Consider the following 24635-nt stretch of genomic DNA (forward strand, 5'->3'; position numbering starts at 1 on the left):
CTCACCTTTTTAACAAAAGGTTGAAAATCAGTCATATTCATAACTTTTTTAAAGAAAAGGTTAACATTTAGTCCTGTTCATAACTTATGCCTTCATTGTCTCTTTTGCTTCATAAAGTACTAACTTCACCCAGTTCCTAAAAAGGAAGAGAAGAGAAGGGTTTTAAGGAGGAGAAAGTGTGTCTTCCATGGTGTGATAAGTTTACCATTGTTAAAACAGAAGAAAAATGGAGCAGCAATTGTGAATTATGGAGCTTTATAATGTTTGTTCACTAATTATTAAGTTGGACAGGATGTGAATGTAAAGAAATAGAATGCTTTATATGAAGTTTGATCTAGGAAATCCCCTGCTGATATACATCTGGAAATGTAATTCTATTACATGAGACTAATTGAAAAAACACCTCAGTGGGCATGGGACCCATCAACATTTTTGGAAATGTTAGATTTTAATGTTAGTGACTAAAAGAAACCAGAGTGTGCAGAGGTGCTTTTTATCAGTAATATATATTTATGAAAAATAATATGAATATTTAAATTGAGTCATATCTGACTCAATCATGGGTGCACCCAAATACAGGGAGGGCTTTAGCAGTTGTGAGGCTCAGTTTAGATGTGGTGGGTGCCCCTCTGCTGATGCCACCATTTACTACTTCAGCCCTCAGACCACTTGCTGGCTTCCAGAACTTAAGAACAGTTATGATCAAAGAGAAGGAATATGTGCTTTTATAGTGAATTAAAATGAAACATATGTTCTGTTTTTAACATGTGTTATGACAACATATGTCTATTGAACTGTTGGATTACCACCAGATCCAGCATCTCCTGAAGTTTCTCTCTCTGGGTATGTTTAACTAGCTAAGGCACACTATAAGGGGCCTTTTTGAATGACCACTGAGGATTTATGGCTACATGATGCTTCATCAAGTGGGTGCACTGTGGCTTACCAGTAAACATATTCACAAACTCCTGTAGTGCTACTCAAATCTCCTGAACCTGGGAGGAAGATAGCTGCACACTTTCCCTTGTTTCTTCTCTCCACACTTCTTTTTTTACATTTTCTCTTTATTCTTTCTCCTTTTCTGATTTATTCCTTACTTTCCTTCACATTTGTACACACTGTAAATATTATGTATGCCATGTTCTCCATACAAACATTATACTAGATGATGTTATAACAGTGTACAGGTGCTCTTCGTATTTTGCTGAGTGAATTCATGTATGACATCTACTTATGATTACATTCAGTTATGGTATACACTCTCCTGACATACCTGTCTGCAAGCTTGCTCTTACATTGCAACTGTTGCAGTGATCTAATTAAAGTTTGTTTATTTGGTTGTATTTCTGGTTTACTGAGTCTGCAAATGGTCTTGAGGATCAGTGTGCTATCCTGGATACCAGGCAAGCAAACAAATGCATAAATAAAGTAAGAAAAATTAAATAACAATATCTGTTTAAGTTAAGAAAATAGAACATCATTAAGTCTAAACATACCAGCATCTTAAGGAGATGCTACAGAAACCACCAAGCTGACCATGCTACGAAGAAGCATGATCATTTTAAACACGAAACCTGGTAAGGTTGTTTGACTTATCACAGTTACTGGGCCCCATCTCCCATACCCAATGTCCTTTGGCATCTCAAAGTACTCGACAGATAAGTCAGTGGGGCTGTGTTTAATGGTTGTTGGAAGTCATACCTTGTTACAGTCAAAGTGCTTCCACATAACATAAAACTGTTGAACTCCCTCAGGTTGCTCAGGAATAATAACAGTAATAATTTCAGGCATCTCCTTAGAATGACATTATTCACACATCACCCCAAGTACAGCTATTTCTGAAATATTATTTACTTATTTATTTTTTTTAATTTGGTAGTAGACTAATACATGCAGAGCTTTTTCAGAAACATCCTTGATAGCAAGGACAAACCATAAAGATTTTATGTGGAGATAATTTAGAAAAGTGTCTAAGCATCATGCTTTGACAGGTGGGACAAAATCAGAATGCTTTAATGAACCCTATATGGCTGTAGGGAGAACATGCAGAATCAGACAGTTTGCTTAGCTTTCTGTAATGCACGTCCCTCTAAAACACCTTCCCAGTGCAGTCCAGTTATTTTCTAGGTGTAAGCTTTTGCTTACCCTCCTACTTGTATGCGACTCCGAAACTGTGATACCCCTGCGGTACATTTATGAGTCAAACTGTTTCTGTTATTCTTTCTTCTGCTTTCAGCCACTGAATCACTTTGTTTTCTGTCCATCTCTACCTGCCATCACTTAGCTCATGTTTCACTTGTCTGGGAGTATTTTCCTACTGTGTGTGACTGAAGCAAGCAATTCTCTGCCGTACTGTTTAACTGCTAACATTCTGTCACAAGTCTTGGTGATCGAAAGTTACATCATATCACAGTGTATTACTTTTATTTATTGATTTATAATTAAGCTAAAACTGTTTTCAAACTGTATTTCTTGTAATTTTATCAGTTAATAATCAAACCAAAAAAAACCTTTGTCAGCAAGAGAAGCAAAATAAAACATTATACTTCTCTAGCAGTTTTCAGGTTAAGCCTGGACTTATTATCTTCTGAGACAGTAAATGGGGTGATTCATAGTTTTGGAATGAAACCTTTGTTGAGCACTCAGTAACAACAATTGACTTCTATGGGAATGTGAGCAGCTGACAGACCAAACAAGAGGCGTGAACCTGCAGTTGCTAATACCAGACTGGATAGTAGTGCAATGCAAAGGAGGAAGTGTTGTATGTTCTACGAACAAGACTTGTAATTACTACAGGAGAAATGCTACCAGAGTACCAAATATTCTGCAGTTTGCTATAGTGTCTCTAAGGCAGGTGACTGGACTGCATAAGGCATAATAACCTTCTCATAGCCTAGTGCAGGACCCCCTATAGGAGAAGGGCCATATTGGGCCAATTAGCCTAAGATCAGCTTTGCCCAAATACTTCAAAAATGAAAAACTGGGCAGTATTTCAACCATAAAACTTTACTGTTACAGGAAAATGAAAGGCAAGATTCCTGACAAGTATTTTCCTTAAACTGCAATAGACATATCTCATTCTTATTAAAACTAAAGCCATGGCATACATCTCAAGGAACTTGTGATTTAGGTTGTTTGTATGTCTGTCTCTAAATAAATTAATGCATTTAACCAAGTCTGCTTATTATCTACAATAATGTAATATACAGAAGTTGGGGGGGGGGGGGTTGCTGTCTGGAAATCTTTCACATCCACTGAACAGATCTTAGTTTCCATGGAATGTCTGCAGATGACATCAACATTTCTGACTACCTGTCATAAGCACTCACAATCAGTAAAGGCTGCACTGTGATGGTTGTCATTTCCTCTGTAAAGCAGCACTGTGTTCAGCAAGCTCAATTGTTAACATACATGATATTAACTAATAAATAAATGTTTTAAAATGAATTGACTGTTCACACTGACTATTTAGGTAGACTAGATCCTAAGGGAAAAAGCTAACTGATACTTGTATATATGAAGAGATGCATGTGTCAGGATCACTTAATTATAATCCCCCACTATCACTGCAAGACACTTATCTCAACTATTTTAAGAATAAAAAAGCAAAAATGCATTTGGTTTCTTCAAAAACATAAGGTGTAAACCCAGTCTCACTCCAGCTATATCAGAAAATCAGTAGAACCTCACTGCAGCTGTGTGCCTAGTCCTGAAAATGTAAAAGCATGTTATAAGCCACATTTAACCATAGCAAATCAGGACCTTAAAAAATATATTTTCAACAGTTACAGTTAACTTGCATGTTCAGTTGATACAGTCACCTACTTGAAGTATCTCAAATACATGAAGAAATATTGTCTAAAGCAATTTTCCTTTTAAATATAATAGCCCTCTCCTGCTCTTTCTATATATATATATATATATATAAAGGTATGTACATATATATATATATATATATATATATATATATATATATATATATATTGTTACTGCACGGTGTATAATTATAAAAGCATAATTTGCAAACCCAAACTGAACTTTTTAAATGTATATCCAAATGAATCCAGGATTCTTATACAACAGGAATAACTTGGAAGGGAGGAAGTACAATGCCAAGTTTTCTTTGTCATTTTGTAGAGTGTGCTGAGCTTCAAAGTCCAAAGTAAAAAGTAAAGTGAAATGTCTTGCTATGAGACTACATGGGACCGAACACAGGCATTAGGGAGTCCTTGGAGGGGGAAGGTGAACACATGCTGTTTCCTGTGCAGAATCTGAAGTATCTCCATGATGCAAGGAGGCAATAAAGAGCAACAATACAGATTACACCAGCAGTATACTTTGTGCAAGATCCATCATGTTTAATTCTTTTTTGTGCAAAATCTAATGATGACTGAAAAAGGAGAGAGACGGCACAGTTCACATGTCTAGTTAACAAATGAAAATATATTAAAAATTATATTAGTCTTTTGTTGAAATGCTGAACTGAAAACAAAAATGTCTGATGTATAAAAATGTACAGATGATTTTAGGGTCAATATTTTCTTGTAAGAACTTATTACCCTGGATTTAGCCAGCGCTGCACGGTGTGCAGGAATAGTGCAGGAGCTGCTGGAGGCCACCGTGCGATCCAGGAATAAGCTCCAGGGACGTGCACGAGCACTCTTGCACTATTCCTGCACGGACACAGCTCATGTATGCAAATTACCCCATTTGCAGGTGAATTTGCGATCCAGGAAGCTGTCAGCCGGCCGTGCAGGACTAGTGTAGTGTGCAGAAATGTACTCGGTTAGTAACTGAGTACATTTCTGCAAACTACAAAACGGAGCCATGACAGCTCCAAATAAAGGGTGTATAGTATGTGTAAAGCATGCCAGCAGCCAAATATATGGCCATTGGCATGGAAAACAATTGGCAAAAAAAAAAAATAACATTTATTTTTTTTAGCTGATTTCGGCTGTTTAAGCGTAGGGCAGCAGAACGCAAACGGGATTGGGATGAAAAAAAAAAATCCTGAAATAAGCATTGTATCCAAAATCACTATTTTGCCATTATACACAATGGCAGGCAGAAGACAACATATCCAGTGAATAGTGGTTTCTAAGGGGGAAGGCTCAGTGTGGGACATGTAGATACAGGCAATCCAATGCAAATGAGGGGAATGATACTGAATCCCAGATTTCCCATAAATGGTAGCCAGCACCCAACAGTGTAAGTGCAGGAATACCATAGTGCAAACCTAAGAGTTAGCTGACATCATAGGGGTGTGTGTCAGACATACTGTAAGCTTACTGGAGCCCTGTGGCTCAGGTTTGCCCTTAGCTTAGCAGTGCTAAGCAAGGGGTTGTGTCTGAGACTGCCCTAGCATTCTTTACATTGCCAAAATGGGTATGTTTTAAAGGAAAAAAAAGTAAACCAGGAAATAGCAGCTATGTGCACATCTGAGCACTGTGTTTGCGTGGCCTACCCCTGGGCTTAAACAGGAAGGCAATGGGAAGGGAAAACTGCAGTAGGAAGGTAATCTAGGAGAACTAGCACAGCTGGCAGTTGAAATGTATCAGAATCAGCCAATTACACAGGCAGCAGCCAAGCCCAGCACAGCACACCATTATAAACTATACAAACACCTTTACCTCTGTTTTTTCCCACAAACTCTACACCACCGGTGTACACAAGCTGGGAAATTTTAACAAACAAAAGCAACAAAATAATACAGGCTGCATCAGCTATCATATATCAAAATGTAGAAGAGGCTGAGGGTGGTGAGGATGAGAATGCTGATGACCAACCCACAATGAGGAGAAGGAGAAGAGTGTACAGACCCAGGGTAATCTACCAGGGGCTACATGAGCTGGAGATAGTGGAGTGCTATAGAGTGGACAGGGACATCCTACAGCAAATTGCTGAGCTGTGCCGGCCACACCTCACACATAGAACTAACAGAGGAGAACCCATCCCAGTGGATACCAAGGTATGTGTAGGCCTAAGCATACTAGCCACAGGTACCTTCCAAAGGCCAACTGGGGATATCATGGGGATCTGACAGGCATCAGCATCCAGGGTACTCCACCAGTTCCTGGATGCCATGTCAGCACATGCCAGTGAGCACGTATATTTCCCCAAATCCCGTGAGGAGCCGGCCAGCAATATGCATCTCTTCCACCAAATAGCAGAATACCCTGAGGTAGTGGGTGCTATAGACTGCACGCACATATTCATCAAAGCACCACCCAGTGAGTGGGGTAGGGTCTACATCAACCACAAGGGCGTCCCCTCCATCAACTGCCAGGTCATGTGTGATGCCCAGGACATTATAATGAATGTGTGTGCTGGCTGCCCTGGAAGCTATCATGACTCCCACATCTGGCATCTGATGCAGCTATACCAGAGATTTGCCAGTGGGGACATCCCTTACGGTCACCTAGTCGGGGATGCTGGTTACACACTGGAGCCATGGCTGATGACACCCATCAGAAATGCGCACACACCCAAACAAGAACTCCATAATGAGGCACACGCACAGACCAGAATCATAATAGAGCATGTGTTTGGGATGCTCAAGTCATGGTTCCAGTGCCTGGGCACATCTGCTGGAGCCTTGTAGCACTCACCAGCTACATGTACCCAAATTGTCATCGTATGTGCCATACTACACAATATGATCCTACAAAAACACACATTGGATAGGAATACACACATATATCCAAGGACAACACACTATAATAGGTCAAAATTACACATACATAGATGTGTGGAAGAGAGTGACAGTGACAAAGAGCCTCACATCATGAGGCCTGTCCCACCCAGCACACATCCAATTGACTAAAACCACATGATGTGCAAATGTCAATCACCACACATCCAATTGGCTAAAACCACATGATGTACAAATGTCAATCACCACAGACATTTGCCTCTGGTGTCCCTCAGCACTATAGTGCCTGTGGTGCTTGTGCAAACTGTGCAACATGACTGTACAAGTCAGTAGTCATCTAGCCATTGTATACATGTACCTGTGAAATATAAACCTGTGTATGCCTGAATGTTGTGTGTCTGCATCTAGATGAATGGGTTATGGCCCATGCACACACACTGCCCACCCCATTGCCCTACTATGGCAAGCCTGCTGATGTCTTCACCTTGAAATACACCTTTGGGGAAGTAGTAGCCCAGTAATCTCTGTGGCCTATAACTGCGTAATGCTGTACTGTGATGTACTGGTTAGGTAGGAGTTATAATCCCAGATGTGGCAACTGTGTGTGTGTGTTTGTTAGGCTGTGTAGGGAGCAATGCTTTTGAGGCCATTTACAGTCACTACAACCTCCATTGCCCTTCTTTGCCAAGCCTGCTGATGTCATTCACTTTGAAATACACCTTTGGGGAAAGAGTAACCCTGTAATCTTTGTGGCGTGTCCTATAACTGCATAATGCTGTAGTGGGATAAACTAGTAAGGTAGAAGTTCTATTCCCAGGCATGGCAAGTGTGTGTGTTTGTCTGTGTAGGGAGCAATGCTTTTGAGGCCATTCACAGTCACTACAGCCTCCATTGCCCTTCTTTGCCAAACCTGCTGATGTCATTCACTTTGAAATGCACCTTTGGGGAAAGAGTAGTCCAGTAATCTCCGTGGTGTCTCCTATAACTGTGTAAGGCTGTAGTGTGATAAAGTAGTTAGATAGGAGTTCTATTCCCAGTGTGGATGTGTGTGTGTGTGTTTGTCTGTGTAGGGAGCAATGCTTTTAAGGCCATTCACAGTCACAACAACCTCCATTGCCCTGCTTTGCCAAGCCTGCTATTGTAATTCACTTTGAAATACACCTTTGGGGAAGAAGTAGCCAACTAATCTCCATGGCATGTCCTATAACTGCATAATGCTGTAGTGTGATGTACTAGTTAGGTAGGAGTCCCAATCCCAGATATGGCAGCTGTGAGATTTGCTGTGTGTGTGTGTTTGTCATTCATATCCTGTGTGGAGGTGGCTGTGAGTGTATAACAACTAGACTCATTGTGGCGTGGGTTTTGCAAATATCTTATATGGTGGGGATATTATATTTCACAATGTCCACCTTACAAGGATAACAGATGTCAAACAACAGGGAGGCTGGGGTTGACAATCCATACCCGTACATGTGACATCAAAGCCTGGCGAACAATTTAGGCAACCCTTGTATTATCCTGAGACCACTCTCTACCCATGTCTCATACACAAACTACACAAACACACTCGGCTAGGAAACAACCACTATGTTGGTAGTTCCTTGCATAGTAACCATAGTGTAATTGCAGTGGACTACAGAGGGCATGGCACCCTGTCCCATCAATACAATAGGCACAAAATTCCATACAGTGCTCCTTCACTATGTTCCTCACTGGATGCCTGCAACAACTGTAGCACCAGCAAATGTAACCCACAAAGGACATACCATGCTTTATGCTTATACACATGCCCTGTATGGACAGGTGCCACTGACACCAGGGAATACCTGTATTGTGCTGTCAATGTAGTTGCAGGGTCAACCTGGTGTCCATTGGCAGTTCCCATCACATGAGGCCAGGAATGGCACATCTGATGATAACAATCTGTATACACAACATGCCCCAGACAACCCAGGTACACATCTACATGTCACAGAACATGCATGTGAGACATATGCACATCCCAGACACTGTCCATATCATGGACTATAGAACACATACATGACAAGCATTGCACAGCACTGGCCACCCACAATAGTAACCCAGATGACTGGATGGTGAATACAATACTCACCTGTGTGGGCCAGTCCAGACAATACACCCCTGAACCATCCTGCAGACCATTTTCATGTGGCCTGATGCCAAGGTATACCCTTTACCTAGCCTACTACAGCCTTCTGGCACAGTCAACCACTACACACCTGTGACACAATGCACCCATGCATGTCAGTACTGGCAACTTGTGTCTGTGTGTGTGTGTGTGTGTGTGTGTGTGTGTGTGTGTGTGTGTGTGTGTGTGTGGAATATAATGATTTTGACGCCATTCACACTCACTACACCTCCCATTGACCTACTGAAGCATGCCTTCTGATGTCAGACACCTTCACATACCCTTTGCCCATATATCATCCTGATAAGCCCTGTGATGCATGTGATACCTGTGTATTACTGCATTGTGGCACACTAGCTAGTTAGGAAGTCTAATCCTGACCCTGCCAGCTGTGATAATGTGTGTGAGCCCCTGAGAGAGAGTTTGGCTGTGGCAACGTTGACACCTGTTCATGTGGACAGGCACGTCTACTACACCTATCTTATCCCTCCTTTATCACTGTTGCAGATGTCACTCACCATCAGATATACATTTGAACAGCTCCCCAACATGTAAGCTCTATGGCACATGCAATAACTGCATAGACATGTTGTAGCAATACATAGTCAGGCAGGATTTTGAAACCCTGTAATGGTAAGTGTGTGACACAAACATGCTTAGGTTTTACTCTCCCACCCCTCTCCCTGTCTTACTTTGTCTCTGTCTGTCTTTTTCCACTCCCTCTCTGGTGGATGTGGAGAAGTACACCTGCTTTGCTTAGGCAGCAGCTTATGTTTTGTAAGTGATGTTCATGATCAGCTGATGGCCTCTGCATGAATTGCAGTCCCCCACTAGCTGATTGCATGTGGAACAGCTGTGGTAACATTCCCTTAGCCAATTGCATGGAAACACACTCCTATACCTAGGAATATCACGTGGGTGTTGGGCCTTTTCATTCACTGTGACCAGGACCTCATGTCGGTGTTTGGCAAAGAGCATCACAGATGGTATTGGGATATACCTCTAACAACATACACTGTGGAGACAGGCCAACAAACAGGAGGGGGATGTTCCAGATATGACTACAGAATGTAAGTGTTGCTCTTCTGCATTTGGAGTAATGTTGGTTTAACAGGGTTTGTGTGTGGCTATGGCTAGTCTACATGATTTAATACCTGTCATGACAGTGTTATGTGTTTGAGGAAACTCCCACAAGGTTATCTGGAGACTGGCCAGTGTTTGGAGTCTTATGTTTCTTGTGTTACTCACAGATCACCTATCTTAGAACTGCAGAAGCATAGTCTGAGGATTGCAGTCCGCACATGATGACAGCCATGACAGTTCCTGACTTCATATCCCTCATAGGACATACAACAGAAAATGTATGATGGTATCACAGCAACATGCCAATATTGGCCCAGTGTTTGTGGCTCCAGCCACAGGTCTGTCAACCTTTGCACATATGTCATGCAGTAAGAGGTGCATATGTTCTGTACACCATTATTTACTGACATCATAGCTGATAACAAGCCAGTCAGATATCAGACTGCTAAACATGTGTATAGTAGGGGTTATTTTTGAGGACATAACCTGGGCATTTTGTGGTTGTGTGTACAGTAGTGGGGTCCGTGTACTTATGGTGATTGTCGACAGGATGTGTATTGTGAATACATACCTTGGCCTGTATACATACTGTGGTAGATGTCATTTGTCATTTTTCTTGGTCCTGTTCTATCTGATGTTACATGATGCTCCAGTGTATGGTACCCTATTGGCTCACATGTTTGTAGGGCCAAACACACACGTGTCCCATACCACAGACAGACATTGGACGACAATGTGTCATGACCCAGTATATGTAGGGTTAGTGTGTGAGTGGCACATATGAGGATGGTGTTGATCAGACAGTCTATATAGTATAATATTAAGCTTGCGTACCACATGTGGCTGTGGCTGTGTTCACATTCGTTGTGGGTATGCACTTTCACACAGGTGTCTGTTACTCTGTGCTGTGACATGCCTGTAGAGCCTGCTATATTTGCAAGTACACATTTATTCCCCCATATGAAATATAGGCCACTGTTGTGTCAGTCTGCCTGTAGTTTTCACAGTGCTTTGTTACATGCCTAACAGCTTAGTGTAATTACCCAATGTGATGTTATGTCCAAACATTTGCAAGACGTACTGCTGCTGGGCCACCATAACTGTTGTGCATTTCTGACAAAGCAGTGGGATTCTGTACAGATGTATGTCACTAACTACTGGGTAGTATGTGGCCATGTGACCTCTGCACTACCAGTTATTATGTGTCAGGACAGACAGGAGTGTGTGAATGCATAAACTGTGTGGGCATATGTAGTCCAGTATTTAAGTGATATACCCATGTACATGGCTGTTAACATCCACATTGACAGGCTTGGTCCACATGTCTGACATGAAGGGGATTTGAGTATACCTCTGGACTGACCAGAGAGTGCGAGGCTGTCCACATATAGTCCACAGGATCATTACTGTGCTATCAGTGGTACTGTGCTATGATGTCCTTGGGATGTCTGTCAGTAACCGATAGAGTACATGTCAATAGCAGGTGTGACCTCCCACACACAACATGTCTGTTAAGACAACCCCTGTTACAGCAGCAACAGTCTACATATATACCTGCAATACATACATGACATCCCCTTGCACTAAAGGGCCCATCTCAATACCAAAAGATTGCCAAATTCCGATAATCACAACCACACAGGTAGAAACAGCACTCTCCAAAGCTAGGAATACTGCATCCATGGGACCAGATGACATGCCAGGCTGTGTACTACATGAACTACAAAATGAACTGGCACCCCACCTAAGTGTCATGTTTAATCATAGCCTCACCTCAGGCTTTGTGCCCACTGAGTGGCGCACAGCTACAGTTATCCTGCTCCACAAGGGAGGATCTGCCTTGGATCCCGGGAACTACTGTCCCATCAGTCTGACAAGCCTGATCTGCAGGGGCATGGAACGCATTATCGTGGAACTTATAAAGAGGGACATTGGCAACCTTCAAACACTGGACCCCACCCAGTTTGGGTTTGTGAAGGCCGATCTTGTCTCCTGAATCTGATTGACTTCTTTGAATCAGTCTCCAGAGCTGTGGACGAGGGTAAGGTGGTCCACACAGCCTATCTGGACCTTGCCAAGGCCTTCGACACCATCCCCCACTCTGGAATCATAGATAAACTTACTAAGGTGGGCATAAATCCCTACGTCACTCGATGGGTTGCCAACTGGCTTACTGACAGAACCCAAACTGTAAAAGTAGCCGACTCCAAATCTAGCTCCAGACAAGTGACAAGTGGAGTACCTCAGGGTTCAGCCCTGGGACCACTTTTGTTTGGCATCTACTTCTCTGAAGTACAGGCCAACACTAAGAGACTCTGGCTAACAAAGTTTGCAGATGACTGCAAACTGGGAGCCATTATTGAATCCCCAAATGATGTGGATATTCTACAAAAGGGCCTTACAGAAACAGATGCCTGGTGCCAGAGCCATGGGCTCAAGCTTAATGCCAATAAATGTATATTTATCCCTTCTGGAAAAAAACATGTACCCATGAACTACCACATAGGTGGCAGGACACTAAACATCGAAAGTGTGATGAGAGACTTAGGGACACAAGTGGACAGTGGTCTCACTTTCCATAACCACATCACCACAACAGTCAGGAAATCCTTCTATGTGGCACACCTCATCACTAAGGGCTTTTCATCCAGAAAAAAGGAGGTCATTGTCCTACTGTACTCATCCCTCATTAGACACATTATTGAGTATAATGCCCCATTTGGTATGTACCTCACAAGACCTCTGCAACAGCTGGAAAGGCCACAGAAATACCTCACTAAAAGAATCACAGGCCTAAAGCAGATGCCATATGCTGACCGTCTAAAAAACTCCAGCTATACTCTGTGGCATATCGTCTACTCAGAGGCGATCTCTGCTTAAAATACAAGGCCATGTCAAACCCTGAGCTGTTGGACATGCTCCACTTAAAGAAATTCCAATCCCTCAGAGCCACATGCTCCAGGGATCTAAACCTTATCATCACAATGAACAAAACATGCTGGAGGGATAGGTTCCTGACCCAGAGACTCCCCATACTCTGGAATAGACTGCCCATACATGTCAAGCAGAGCGCCTCATTGCCCCTCTTCAAAAGGAACTTTGATGATTGGATGGGAGATAGGAAATTCACCCCGGGGATCATGTCAGTCGCCCTGCTAGACAGGGGCCCAGAGAAGTAAATATTGTGGGAAGAAATTTCCAGGGAATTATTATGGCTAGGCTTGCATAGGCCTTAGGGCCGATAGTCTAGTATCAACCTATGAACCTATGAACTTAAGAGGTTGAGACTATTGGTGCTGAGGTAGAACCCCACTCCATGTTCTGGACATATGGTAAACATATATGTGTAAAATATATATATATATATATATATATATATATATATATATATATATATATATATATATATATATATATATCCATATGTCTATATAGACATATAGACATATACATATCTACATACATATATGGTTATATATGTACATATATATACATGTACAAACACACATATATATATATACATATACACATCTATATATGTCTACACATATACAGATATATAGATATATATGCATATATAGTTAAAGGTATCTACACATATATCGACATAAATAGATATATCTGTACATATATGATTTTATATATATATATATATATATATATATATATATATATATATATATATATATATATGTATACACACACACACACACACACACACACACATATATATATATATATATATATATATATATATATATATATATATATATATATATATACAGAGATCTATAAATGGCCATATATATGATGCATTATACAGATGTGTATAAATACATATATATATGAATATATATGTGTATGTACATGTAGACATATATCTCTCGTGGCACTCCTAAAAATGGAGAACATCGATATCTGTGCAGTAACTGAGTCCTGGTTCAAGGCTCCAGAGAGCACCCCTGCAATACCAGGCTACAACTCTTACCACACTTTTCGGCCACCAGACCAGGATCGAAACATTAAAGGCAGAGGAGTGTCCATATTCACCAAGGATATTCACACCACCAGGTTAGTTGCCCAACACAATGTGTCTGAAATTCTCCAGGTGCAACTAACACTAGGTAAGACTGCAATCCAAACTGTAGCTTGCCACAGTTCCCCCACCATGCCCCATTACCTTTCTAAACATACTGGAAAATATTAATATATAACCAAACAGCCTAATACTGGGTGAATTCAACTACCCTGCCGTTAACTAGGAAAACTACTTTTGTACCAACACCTTTGCTCAATGGTTCTTGGAATTCATAAGTTCCAATGCCCTGGATCAACTAATCCATAGTCTCACCTGGGGCTCCAGTATCCTAGACCTGGTCATTACCAACATGGGAAATCAATGTTCCACACCTATGGTCACCCCCTCATTGGTCAGGTCAGACCATAAGCTAATCACCCTTAACATCCACATCCCACCCCCAACCCCCAATAAGGAAACCTTCTCCAAAGCCAACTTCATGCTACCCAAGTCAGAAGTTACAAACTTCATGACACCCATGCAGACGGGAACTGAAAGTTTGACTGCTGAGTCCTACACTAAGGCACTGTATGAGCACATCCACTCATGCATGAATTGTGCCATCCCAAATAGAAACAAGATGCTCTCCTCCAAAGAAAGGAAGCCAATCTGGTGGTCCCCTGCCATAAACAAACTTTACAATAAAAGGAAGAAACTGTTGCAGAAAAGAGAAAAATCCCAGGATGCAAAAACTCCCTTACCAGCCTCAATAAGAAGCTGAGATCCCTCATAAAATCCTCCAAAGCTAGTTATGAAAATAAAATTGCCAAAGATTCCAAAGACAACCACAAGGCATTCTATAACTATGTGTAATCTAAATGGCAATGCTCAGATCTGCTCTGAGCTACAACAGAATGGCATTAAATATACTGATCCCAAAGATATTGCCAATATCCTGGCAGATCGATTCAGTGCCAACTGCACCCCCCTCTCACCCCCTAAATGGCCCATCTCAGTACTGTAAGATTGCCAAATTCCGGTAATAACAACCACACAGGTAAAAAATGCACTCTCCAAAGCTAAGAATACAGCATCCATGGGACCAGATGACACCCCGTGCTGTGTACTACATGAACTACAAAATGAACTGGCACCTCACCTAAGTCATGTTTAATTATACCCTCACCTCAGGCTTCATGCCCACTGAGTGGCACACAGCTACAGTTATCCCACTCCACAAGGGGGGGATCCACCTTGGATCCCGGGAAATACCTCCCCATCTGTCTGACGAGCCTGATCTGTAAGGCCATGGAACATATTATCATGGAACTTATAAACAAAGACATTGGCAACCTTAAAACACTGGACCCCACCCAGTTCAGGTTTGTGAAGGGCTGATCTTGTCTCCTGAACCTGATTGACTTCTTTGAATCAGTCTCCAGAGCCGTGGACAAGGGTAAGGCAGTCCACACAGCCTATCTGGACCTCGCCAAGGCCTTTGATACCATCCCCTACTCTGGAATCATAGATAAACTTACTAAGCTGGGCATTAATCCCTACGTCACTCGATGGGTTGCCAACTGGCTTACTGACAGAACCCAGACTGTAAAAGTAGCCGACTCCAAATCTAGCTCCAGACAAGTGACAAGTGGAGTACCTCAGGGTTCAGCCCTGGGACCACTTTTGTTTGGCATCTACTTCTCTGAAGTACAGGCCAACACTAAGAGACTCTGGCTAACAAAGTTTGCAGATGACTGCAAACTGGGAGCCATTATTGAATCCCCAAATGATGTGGATACTCTACAAAAGGGCCTTACAGAAACAGATGTTTGGTGCCCGAGCCATAGGCTCAAGCTCAATGCCAAAAAATGTATAGTTATCCCCTTTGGGAAAAAACATGTATCCATGAATTACCACATAGGTGGCAGTACACTAAATACAGAAAGTGTGATAAGAGACTTAGGGACACAGGTAGACAGTGGTCTCACCATCAATAACCACATTGCCACAACAGTCAGGAAATCCTTCTATGTGGCACACCTCATCACTAAGGGCTTTTCATCCAGAAAAAAGGAGGTCATTTTCCCACTGTACTCATCCCTCATAGGTTCATAGGTTCATAGGTTCATACTAGGCTATCTGCCCGAGGGCATTTACAAGCCTAGCCCATAGTTTTGTGGCTTACGCCACCCCTTTAGTATGGGGAACTATACCCATTATTTTGCTGTGCCATTATAAAACACAATGCCCCATTTGGTATGTACCTCTCAAGACATCTGCAATAACTTGAAAGGCCGCAGAAATACCTCACTAAAAGAATCACAGGCATAAAGCAGATGCCCTGTGCTGACCATCTTAAAAAACTCCAGCTATATTCTGTCACATATCGTCTACTCTGAGGCGATCTCTGCTTAACATACAAGGCCATGTCAAACCCAGAGCTGTTGGAAATGCTACACTTAAAGAAATTCCAATCCCTCAGAGACACACACTCCAGGGATCTAAACTTTGTCATCACAATAAATGAAACATGCTGGAGGGATAGGTTCCTGACCCAGAGACTCTCCAGACTCTGGAATAGACTGCCCATACATGTCAAGCAGAGCACCTCTTTGGCCCTCTTGAAAAGGAACATTGATGATTGGATGGGAGAAAGGAAATTTACCCCAAGGGTCACGTCAATCGCCCTGCCAGACAGGGGTCCAGGGAAGTAAATAGTGTGGGAAGAAATAGCCAGGGAATTGTTATGGTTAGGCTTGTATAGGCCGTAGGGCTGATAGCCTAGTACCAACCTATGACCCTATGAACCTACATATGTATATGTATATATCCATATCCTTGTCATGTGTAAACATTACTGTTGTGTATACCTTCCCAGATGTATCACACCGTATGTATCTGATATGTGTATATTTAGATATAACAACATATGTGATGTAACAGTAATATCACTAACAAGTACTAAACAATTGTAGAAGTCACAGCAATTGTTCAATACTATTCAATATGTGTACTGACAGATATATTGGAAAAACAACAACTGCTTTCACAGCTATCATGGCGTAGTGGTTAACTGTTGTGACTATAGTGTACAGGGTCCTGGGTTCAAGTGCTGTTTATTTTGTTGCTGGGCAGAACAAGGGCTGTTGGATACAGAGTGATTAATGCAGTTTTGAGCAGCTTTAAGCGTGTTTGTGCAGGTTTGTGCGAAGCTAAGCAGTGCTAAGGTACTGTTAAACATACGGGCACTTACACCATGTAGGCTTTGCTTACAAGTGTGCAAATGTGCTTAGCTGTAATATTGCAGCAATGCTGAAACCTGCTAAGCATGGCTCAGCCCTGGTAACCAGTGCTCACATCCCAGTCTGATAACATAGCAGGGTAATGACATCTGTAATAAGTATATGTAATGCCATGTGCATAGCATGCGTCTATGTGCTGTCATTACAGCAAGGGGTGTGAATCTCCTGTCTGAGACAGTTGAGTATATAAGACCTGTACAACACTCTTATCTGTGTGAATGTGTTACATACAAGGGTAGTATCCCAGGTTATATGCCATCACACTAGCATGTAGTGTATCATACCGTTACTACTGTTGACAGTGCTTTCCCAAGCAAGAGTAGATTGCTAATTGTAGTACTGGTAACAAGCACCCCTGCATGCATAGCTGGACTCTGAGTCCTCACTGTCATCTTCCTGGTGTGTGATCTGTGTCACAGTATATATCCCCTACTGGATGATGATCTGACATGTGGAAATTAACTGTAGACTGCTGTATGTATAGCACATGTCAGTGAGGGCTGCCAAAATGTAGTAATGGGCATACATATTGGTGTCAGACATCTGTCTGTCGACACATTCATCCTACTGCATAGCTAGTTGGCAAGCTGATGTCTGTCAGTCTCTGTACAGATGTGCAGATGTCAGGTATCCAGCTTGGATACTTACAGGCAACCTATGCTTGAGTGTCACTGACATGTCTGCCCAGCTGTGTTATATCTGGCAAAGATAGGACACAACATCCTGTAGGCACCACATGCCATGGGTACCTCCACTACACTACCACAGTCAACAGAACATGCTTGGGTACAGGTCTCCAACACAGACACTAACCATGTTTTGTAATACATGTTGCATACATGTCAACTGGATCACCTCACTGGCCATTTGCAGGAGGCACCCAGAGGATTGGCCGATGCATGTCACTCTCACCCTGTGGATTACCACAGTGGTGTCTGTAGATAGATTGCCTGCTGGCACATGGCAGGTGGCATGATACCACTGTACACACATCCCCTACACTTCACATCACTCCATGGGCAATAGCCAGGTACACACCTATGACCACCTGCAGTAATGCACCCCAGTACTGACAAATGTGTACGTGTGCATTACTGAGGATATCAGTGTCTGTGTGTTAGTACACCTGTAGTTGGGAATACCCATGAGGGTCTTCACACCCACCACAACACCCATTGCCATAGGTAAATGCGGCTGCTTCTGTACCAGAAATTACATGCACCCTGTTACACTCCTTTCCCTAAAGGCTACCTGAGCCTTGCAGTACCAGCACAGCACTGTTGTACAAATGGGTTGATAGACATGGGATACCCACTGAGTTCTGACAAGTGTGTGTAGATGTGCATGTGGTGTGTATCTGTAGGGTACAACATTCCAAGGCCACATACTCCTATTACAATACGCATTACCACACAGTATTATGGATAGTGATGTTGCTGCCCATAGGAGAGGCATGACAATGCATCACCCTACTATGCCTGTGGCATGTGCATTAGATGCATATCTCTGTAGTACCACTATTGGGATGAACAATGGGTTATATCACACTCCTGGTCAATGTGTGATGGTGAGTATGTTAGAGTGTCAACATGGGTTCCAGTGTGTACAATATCCACAGTGGGGTGTGGGTGCTGTGTACAGTGTCATTACACCATGGTGCCACCGGTACATGTCCCATGTACCACTGTATGGTGCACCATCAACCATAATGGTAACTGATAACACAATCCAGCCCAGTTATGCATGTGCTGTGTGCAGCCTACCTGTAACACATTGGACACACTGACAAGTTAGTTAGCACTGATTGGCCCAGGTCTCTCTGATGTGTGTCTGCCTGTTATGTGTCTGTTAATGTGTATATGATGGTATGGCACACTATGTATTGTCCATATACAACCATTACATCCCCCATTACCATGCTGTACATGCCTGGGGATGTTCTGCATGTAACCTGGAACACACCTCATCCTAAACACTGTGTAGTGTGTGCAATTAAAGCCACACACATCAGTAGCACTACATACCTATGTATGGGTCTAGTACCAGTGTTGCCAATTAAGAGTGTGCATGTATGTGGAGGAATCTACTTCATGTTGCTGATTATACATGTCCCAGGGAGTCACCTGTCCATGTGGCACAGGCAGTTACAGACCTGTGGCATGTGTTCAACTGTACCTAGGATATGGCACAGCCATGGTGTCATCACAGTGCCATATCCCTTGTGAGAAATTACAGCAGACCATCCACCTGCTGACACATGTACACCTACAGCACAAATGGATAACATGATGGACACCACAATCACTCAGTGTTACTAACAGCTGTAATGCATCATGGCTGGATAGCTACACTACCTGACATGTAGGCATTAAACATTACTGCTGACAACATTTTACTCAGCAGTGCATTGTTACATTGTAGTACAGTCACCGTTTGCATCAGAACCATATTAGCCTGTCTCTGCATCGATGTTATGGATGACAGGGATGTAGCACGGGTATCATTATATGCACATGGTGTGTTGTTGGTTTGCCAGAGACCTAGGGTGGGCCATACACTTGACACCATGTGTGTGGGTGAGGGGTGTAATTTGCTGATATGGGCATGGTGATGTGGTGTGTATAGGTATGTGGTTGCCCTAAGTGTGTTTGTATATTCTGTGGGTATGCATGCACACAGTTCTGCCATGTGGCTGCCCTATACAGGTGTTTCTTGGACGGCTGCAGACCATACCTGGGAGGGTGTGCAGTTCACTGCCTCTGGCCATGGACTCATGGACTGTGCCTGCCAGGGATTCCATGGGCATGTCCAAGTACAGGCCTCAATATGCTACTTTCCCCTGATGATGACATATGTCTGCTGGAATGTATGTCCTGGGACTTGCCAGGGCAATGTACTGCCACTACAGGAGCAGCTTGGTGTCCTTGCACATCCACGTCAACCACCAGATGTTGGTGCTGCTGGTCTACATCCACACGGCTGTCGCCCCACTCCCACCACATGTTCTAGCATGGTCAATCCACGGTCAATGAGGCCCACCATCTCACCCAACTGTCTATCCATGACCTTGGTATAATCATGGTGGGCACCTGCAAGTTCATTGATGCTGTCACTTACAGATGAGAAAGCAGCCCTCTGCAGCCTCAGACCCTGTCTGGTATACAGTTCCATATGTGCCTGCACCCCATGACAGTTTGAAACATATGTCTGGTGGTACCAGTTGTGGCACTTTTGCCAGGGACATGATGACCAGTGGCCCTCCCATAAGCACCCCAGTACATCTGCCTATGTGATGCCCTTCTGGACATCCGGCTATGCCTGCTGTGTCCAGACACAGCAGGCATAGATACCACACTCTCCTGTGCACTGCCACCAACCGACAACTGTCCCTCTGCTATGGCCACTGGTGATGGGGTATCTATAGGCACTGTGACTGTGTGCAGGGTTGGGGTGGATAACAGGGGGATGTCAAACGATGGTGCAGTTTTGACCTCTGACAACCCCACCTGTGCCTCAACAGCCCTATCATCATTTTCAGTGTCTGTATGGACACCAACATCAGATTGCATGCAGGAGGGACCCTGACCCACCTCTCCACCTGTGAGGGGAAACAAGAAATGCACTTTAATACTGGACCTGTATACACACACACACACACACACACACACACACACACACACACACACACACACACACACACACACACACACACACACACACACACACACACACACACACACACACACACACACACACACACACACACAAACACACTGAAATTCCACCATAATACCTACCTGTCCCTGAGTTTACAGACAGTCCCAAGTTTCGTCACATAAGTTCCCCATCCTGCATCACACTTGGTAGCATACACTCATTAATACCACTCATTAACATATCATTCTTCTAAATGCCTAGACACATGACCTGTTACTCCATTACCTCTTTGACTTGATTGGAGTAGGTTTTACAAGGCCTCACTGCTGTCATCGAGTGTTCACCCTGGGTATGTACAGACATCATGAGCATGGCCCCCATATGTTAGGGGCTACTATGTTCACTCAATAATGTCACTTACTGGAGTGTCATACGTAACTATTGCTCAGTAGATACAAGATCTGCTGCTCAATCAACTTATTACGTGGACAACAGTAATATATGGATACACTCCCTGGTGTTGTCTAGTAATTCCCCAATGCATCTGTAGTGCTGCATACGTGGGTAGTTATTCACCGTTCTGCTGATTGCAATTTTAACAGTATACCTAGTGTCTAGTTTCCCTCCCAATGCATGTTCCATGCTACAGACCTTATTATACTGCCAGCTGTCCTGAGATAACATATCAGACAAGTATTCCTGGTGTCTCATGTGTCAGTCCATGTTCATGTACTGCATGATTCCAAATGGAAGTACTGATGTATGAACAACCCCACAATCACACATGTGCATACATGGATACCCACAGAAACACACACACATGCACACACACTTCCTATATGCATCAATTCCCCTCTACTCCACCAGATTGCACTTACAGACAAAATACCCCCCCACATACAAATACAGGTGAGGTTGCACAAAGATAGTACACACAGACCTCCCATTACCCATCTGTCAGCATGCATAACACATGGTATTCAACAGCATGCAGTGCAGCTATAGTCAATCCATGCTAGCAACAGTATACATGTGTGTGATGCATGGGCTGCGTTAGTAGGTGATGCCTCTTCCCCTGGAAAACACTGCACCCATGTACACAGTATTGCTGTGCACCTGTTCTGCACCCTGCCATGTACTGTGCACCATACCTCACAGGTCTGCACACCATTGCTGAATGTGTATTACTGTGTCAGTTATGTCTGCTCTAATGCTCACAACCCCTATGTGTTTGTCCGACACATATCTGAGATGATATGTGGACAGATGTCATTTGTGAATACCTGATGTCAGATTTACAGATCTCAACATCAGCGGTGCATGCATGACTAATACGATACTATTACACTGACAACCATCAAACCTTACCATGGCTATGGGGAGTGTACACACTCTTATTGATATGACACCGTCTTCCTTGATATGCCATGGAACCACATCACTGCATATTTTCACATTACATGAGCCTGATATGTGACATATGTCCTATTCATTCAAATGCAGTGTCTAACAAATGTGTTAGTTGTGCTGATGCTAACCATGATGCATACACTTTGTGGGTGCATATGTGTGCACACCCTTATCATGACGGTTTGTTGCACCTACTGTTATGTGTGCTACAGCAGTCACTATTCCTGGCAGAGGTATACTAGCATGGGCCATCTGCATTTGCCAGTATATGGTCAGTCTGCCCTACACATGTCCCCCAACTCTGCATGATTGCAAGGTCAACTCATGTGCACATCCCTTGGAGTTCACACACTGCCGTCACTATTGTTGTGGAGTCAGGGTTAAGTCTTCCACAGTTCCTGAACCTGACTGTGTGCAGATATAGCCATTCATAGCATCCTTAGGATTCCTGCTGCAGTGCACTGGTGTGTCATGATGACACCCCCTCTCCACCTTCAGCCTTTTTGCAGATGCTTGACAACTATGGCCTACACATGTGTGTCAGTTTGCAGTGTCCCAAACATTGGACACCACATGTAACAGCCTATTCCCAGCTAATGAATGGCAAACATACAGGTGTACACTGGCACTGGCACAGTACAGATGGGGATGGTGGGCCTGAGGTGGGATGAGGCGTTGGTTGTGCAGCACATGTATCTTACATGATATTGTCTGTACATTTCTAACATGGTCATGGTACACCAGTACACATTGCAAAGCATGACTTTTGGGGACCTCTTCTGTTATGCATACACTACCTGTAGAGAGGCCTGGCCGATGTTTTCTGTGGTACAACTGTCACTTCTGATTACCCTAACCCATAGGCCACATGCTTGCAGAGTCCAAGCAATTGCTGACATGAGTACTGCACAGCCAGTACTTGCTAGACAGTCCTGCAACCCGTCAGTGTTGTGGCATGTTACTAGGCAGCCCACATGAGCAGTTTACTGCATGTGACATCATCTGTATTGGATGGCCATCTGTTTATTTCCTACATCATTCCTGTCGCATACATCCTTGCCACATAAATGACTGCACTGTTTGCCATGGTATATGCAATGGTGAGGTATGTCTACATGTTCAGTTCATGGGTGCTACCTGATGGGTATGGGGCCCACGCCATGTCATGTAAGATGTGTGCAAGCCACAGCACATTCGATGGCCAAATGTCTTGGACAGCAGACCAATATGCAGTGTGACATTGGGGATGTGTACTTGCTGAAAGGTGCATTTCCATGACAGATGCATGCAGTGAGTACCTCAATAGCTGCATCCACTATATTTTATCTGGAGTGTGTGCACACATATGCTTCCAGTGTTTGTGAAGGTATGTATTCCCATATTTGCTGTCCTAACCTATGATTCCGTATTGCACACTCATTGCTCATGTTGTGACCACATTGCAGGATTTAAGGGTTGTGGACCGCAGTTTTATGATATGCCGTAGTGTAGATCTGTAACAGTTGCCATTGTAATACTGGTATATACACTGTTGTAGCACTGTATAAGGGTGATGTTTCACACATGTTCCTACTGTAGAATATTTGTCCCACCATTATGTTCATCCCTGTGGACACATTTTGCAATGACAGGATGTTAGTTATATTGCAGGTGTCTGGCATACCCTTCAGATACACCATCATGGTCACCATTGTGATGCAGTGCAGTTAACAGCAACAATATGGGAACCATACCTCCCAACTGTCCTGAATTACTCGTTTTTTTGCCGAGTTTTGGGATCGGAATGAAGGGGTGCTATGATTCCCGAGTGGCACCCCTTCATTTCCGATTTCTTTGCTTTTATTTTTTTATTTATTTTTTTTAATTTTCATGCTGTCTGGGCTGATGTCATCACATGCACGATGACGTCAGCTCCATCAGTGCTACCAGCCAGTGGGAATTGAGCTCAAGGAGCTCACATCATTTCCGGCTGGCTGTGAGCAGGTGGGAATTAAACAGCAGCAGCACTAATGGCAGTTTCTGTGCTTTGCTGCTGAGAAAGAAGAATGCTGGCTGGCTTTGCATATGCTGCTGAGAGGTGCTGGCTATTGAGAATGCTGCCATTTTTGGATGGAAGAACGAGAGAGGAACTTTGAGAGGTGTTGGCCACTGCTGGCTTTTCAGAATTCTGCCATTTTCATGAGAGTGGGACTTTGCTTTTGCTGCCATTTTCGGATGGAAGAACTGCTGGCTTTGCTGCCCAGGTAAGGAACTTTTCCTTTTGGTGCAAGTAATTAACAATAACAGGAAATTACCAGACTTGATGTTTGCCATAAGTGCATCACAGAATGAATCAAAATATCATTGAAATAGACAAAACTTTAC

This window comes from Protopterus annectens, chromosome 16.part0, assembly GCF_019279795.1.
Source record: "Protopterus annectens isolate FY-2018-M chromosome 16.part0, PAN1.0, whole genome shotgun sequence".
NCBI classification, from domain to species: domain Eukaryota; kingdom Metazoa; phylum Chordata; order Ceratodontiformes; family Protopteridae; genus Protopterus; species Protopterus annectens.